Source organism: Pinus tabuliformis, chromosome X, assembly GCF_031772625.1.
Source record: "Pinus tabuliformis cultivar Carrire ecotype Pingquan chromosome X, CPIR1, whole genome shotgun sequence".
NCBI classification, from domain to species: Eukaryota; Viridiplantae; Streptophyta; class Pinopsida; order Pinales; family Pinaceae; genus Pinus; species Pinus tabuliformis.
Window position 1 is genome coordinate 1,105,938,652 of NC_142308.1, and position 4,204 is coordinate 1,105,942,855.

The 4,204-nt window shown below is 37.5% G+C and overlaps 1 pseudogene; it reads right to left on the reverse strand.

Annotated features, from left to right (window-relative positions):
• Nucleotides 1-3,384: 3,384 nt before the first annotated feature.
• LOC149143683 (aspartate--tRNA ligase, chloroplastic/mitochondrial pseudogene) lies at nucleotides 3,385-3,726 on the reverse strand (annotated as a pseudogene).
• Nucleotides 3,727-4,204: the final 478 nt, after the last annotated feature.

Consider the following 4,204-nt stretch of genomic DNA (forward strand, 5'->3'; position numbering starts at 1 on the left):
CTAAAAACAATGTTGGGATAGTCATGACATGGTGCATCCAATGGACACATTTTAGTTAAAACCTATTTCTAAGAGAGAAAGTCCTTGTAATCTAGTTTATATTTTTATTTTAATCATTTCATTCAGTGTTAGTTAAACTATGCACTATTATTCCAATAAAATATGCATTATTAAACTATGCCTCATAGGTATGTTCATTAGTATTTTTGAGATATGAAAGCATCATATTTTTAAAACTTGTTTACAAGAGGTATAACTAATCATTCCACTTTAATATCCTACTTTAATAATGTAAATTGAGCATAGTATGAAGAAGTTGTGCTCAAAAGAGACACAATTGTTCTAAACTAGAAGTCACAAATAATTTTTCCTTGTAGATTGTTCTTCATGAAATTTGATATATGATTTAGTAGGAAGAGAGTGAAGGTTGAGAAGGACAGGTCCCAAAATTGACTTCATTTCATGTAATGGCTCTTCTTAATGAAATCTTTCCTCTCTCTCTCTCTCTCTCTCTCTCTCTCTCTCTCTCTCTCTCTCTTCATATTTTTGTGATGTATTTAGTTCTTGAATTTTTATCAATGTTTTCCTCCACTCTCAGCATTCAATCCTTTTGGATCTTAGAACCTAAGGTCAATATAATTGTTATCAGAGTAGGTTACCACTCCATGGGAACCAAGGTTTGAATCATTTTCGGTTTCAAAGTATTGCAACAATCTCCAAACTCGTTTTGGAATATTTGGATTCAATTTTCTAAGCCATACATTATAATTATTGTTAAACACACACATGGAAAAGACAAATAGGAAAGATAAAACATGAGAGTGAATTTTTTATTAACAAATGATATACATTTATAGTACATGGTGTGAGCATTGGGTTCCACATCCCAAGGTCTCTTGGACTTCCTTAGTCTATTCCGCTTCTACACTAACCCATAGAGGATTAGGTGTCCAACATTCCCCCCCTTAATCCGAAGGGTTATGTATGAGTCCAAGAAGAGAGCTATAATACCAAATGTGCAAAAATGCATGGCAGCACTAGGCTGAATGTGCTCTCTGAAATGATGGTATAAAGGGCGGTGGTTTAAGGATGACCACCAACACTGGAACGCTTAGTGCAGTTCCCAGAACTCTTCCAATTTTGGAATGAAGCTCAAGTCTTCTACTAGAGGAAGTGCTCCTATTGTTTTGAAGAGGGAAACCTTCAACCATGAAAGGGAGGTCTCACCCCGCATAAAACGGAGAACTTCAACCTTAAAATGGAAGTCTCAACCTATGATGGTTTAAGGATGACAAACAACTCTTGAATGCTTAATGCAATTCTTGGAACTCTTCCAAAACTGGCAAGAAGATGAAGTCTTCTGCTAGAAGAACTGTCCCCAATTCTATTCCTGGAACTCTTCCGAAACTGGCAAGAAGCTGAAGTCTTCTGCTAGAGGAAGTGTCTCAAATTACCAACTGAAGGCATGCTTAGGGGAATCTTTGTCTCTGGCTACAACTCTGAAACTGGTGTGGCAGGTTGTGGCTCAGGGTCACTTGATGTGGCTTTGAAGCTTGTGGATGACCATCATTTCCGCCCCTGTCAGATACAAGGTGAGATGATGGAGAAAACTCAACTGCAAGACTATTCAATATTCTTGAACAAGTTCTGACATGTGACTGAAATGTCTTCTTGGTTGTTGATGCCCATTGCCAAGAAGCGATCCATCCAAGATGAATCTTTGTTCTTGCAGGAGGTTTGTTTCTGAAGCATCTGTTTGAAGAATGACTGGTTTTATGACAGTGCTTACATGGATGAAGATCAAAATAGTGATCTTTCACATGGCCAACTTGGTCACAGTTTTTTCATTTCACAATCTGTTGTTGTTGCTGTTGTTGTGGAAGAAGGGCAGAATTTGGAACAGCTGGAGGTGAATTGTCATGAGGAGCAGGTGAAGATGATCCGTCCTGAAGGAATCCAGCACTTTGAAATTGGATTGGTTTGGAGTATTCTGGAATGTGAAAGGACACGTCCTTGTCATATCCAAGACATGTTCTGTGCTTGTTATGGACAAGCTCTTCCCAAGGTCTGATGGTGGGCTTGGGAAGTGCAGACTAAATTTTTGCATCTACATGTACAACTGCTGCTTTATTGGGCACTGGATCTGAATCAATTGTAACATTATTGTCTTGTTGTTTATGAGAGTTTGTTTCAATCTTCTGAACAGAAACAGGTTCAAAATGATGACTCCACTGCTTTAATTCTTCTTGTTGTAGTTGAGATTCAAGCTGCAAAAAATCAATCTTTTCATGTACATCTTGTAAACAACTGTGAATATTGGTGAGAAAATCCTTGCTGATTTTCATTGTATTATCCATAGTAGAGAGTATTAGATTGTCCAGTGACTCTAATATTGCACCAATTGGAGCCATTTTTAACCTCAAAAACATAGTAAAATAATGAGGATCTCAACACACTCCAAACTCTAATATAATGCTAAGACAAAGAAGCTCTCAAGAGTCTCCTCTTAAAATTAGTTCAAATATCGAAAACCCCACATGCTATAACTCTTCTGCTAAACTAAACATGATGTCCATAAATAAGAATTTCACTACACGAGATATTGGTTGCACTATTCCTTTCCCAGTCTAGCCCAATTTTTCACATAAAAGGTGGCTTACAAACCTGTACATAATCTCATAAACTGCAAAGCTAAAAGCACATAAGAAGCGCCTTACATTTGCCAATTTTGAAATGGCAGATGATGAAGTGCTCACTCCCGAAACCCTGGGATGAAACTTTGTTACAAGTTTTTCCAAAACAAGTACTTACAATATCATCAATTTCTTCATATAAAATAAGCAAGACTGTAGTGAATGGCAGCACTCAAAAAACACGCATCCTAAGTACAAAAACTTAGCACTTTCAGGAGGCCTTCATTGATAAGTGCCTCTTGTGGTGTCTCTGTTAGCCCTTACAGGAAATAATCATCTTTTCTCCACGAAATGAAACTATTGATATTTTGTCCAAGAACAGTGATTTTAAGTGCATTTTCACAATAGCGGAGAGCATTTTATATACCTCATTTGTTCTAGAAATATGAGTTTAGAACAGCATAAGTTGTTCCAATTTTTAACATATTCATGACATTGATACCTTCCAAAATTCCTTGTAATGGTACATCGGGATCTGATTTGAGCTTCCTTTCTTCAATTAATCAGAGTAGAACCCAAAACTAACCAACAAAATATGCACTGCCATTATAAGATAAATCTCACTAGCAAACATTATGCATGGATGTGTGGATTATTTCTACCAAGCCCACCATAATGATATGCCAAAAATACCCATCTATATCGTTAAGAACAAAAAACTGTAACTATGCAACTAGCTTAACCTGCTTCACTAGTCAGTAAACTTCTCAATGGAATAGGAAAGTTTTCGAAGCTGCTTTGGATCAACTCTTGATGGTGTTTTTTTTAGAGAACATTGTGTTGCAGTTGTCTTTGGAAATGCAATAACATCTTTGATAGAGCTTTCACCAGCCAAAAGCATAACCAACCGATCAAGCCCATAGGAAATACCTTCATGAGGTGGAGCACCAAAATCAAGAGCTTCAAGTAAATAGCCAAACTTTTCTTCTGCCTGATCAGGTGTAATCCCAATTGTTTCCAGCACCTTCTCTTGGATCTCACGTTTGTAGATTCTCAAGCTTCCTCCTCCAATCTCAATTCCATTGTACACCATGTCATATGCCAAAGCTCGAGCTATGGAAAGATCAGACAAATCATTTTATTTCTGATTTGTGGCAGGTCAACCTGTGCAGTCCTACTCCCCAGAATGATTTCTATCAAATATCTAATTCTGCAACTAATGGTGTTAAGCAACAAGCACGGTCAGGTTCTCTTGAGCCATGTCATTCTTTCTCTAGTCTCCGTGATACATCTCATCCACGCTCTGGTTAGCTTGATCCTACAAAGGTTAGATCCGGACTTGTTGATGCACATTGTTCATCAACAGGGGCTCCAGAATCTTCACAAATATCAACAACACAATCAAAAAGGCTAGATATAAGTCAATCTGATTCAAGGCATAGTCCTGGGCAGTTTGAGAAATCATGCACAGCTACAGGAATTTCAAACGCATCAATGGTTAGTAATGCATCAGAGCTTACAGGAAACATTTTTGTCCTCCACAAGAGAAGAATCATTGTTGTTTCCATCTA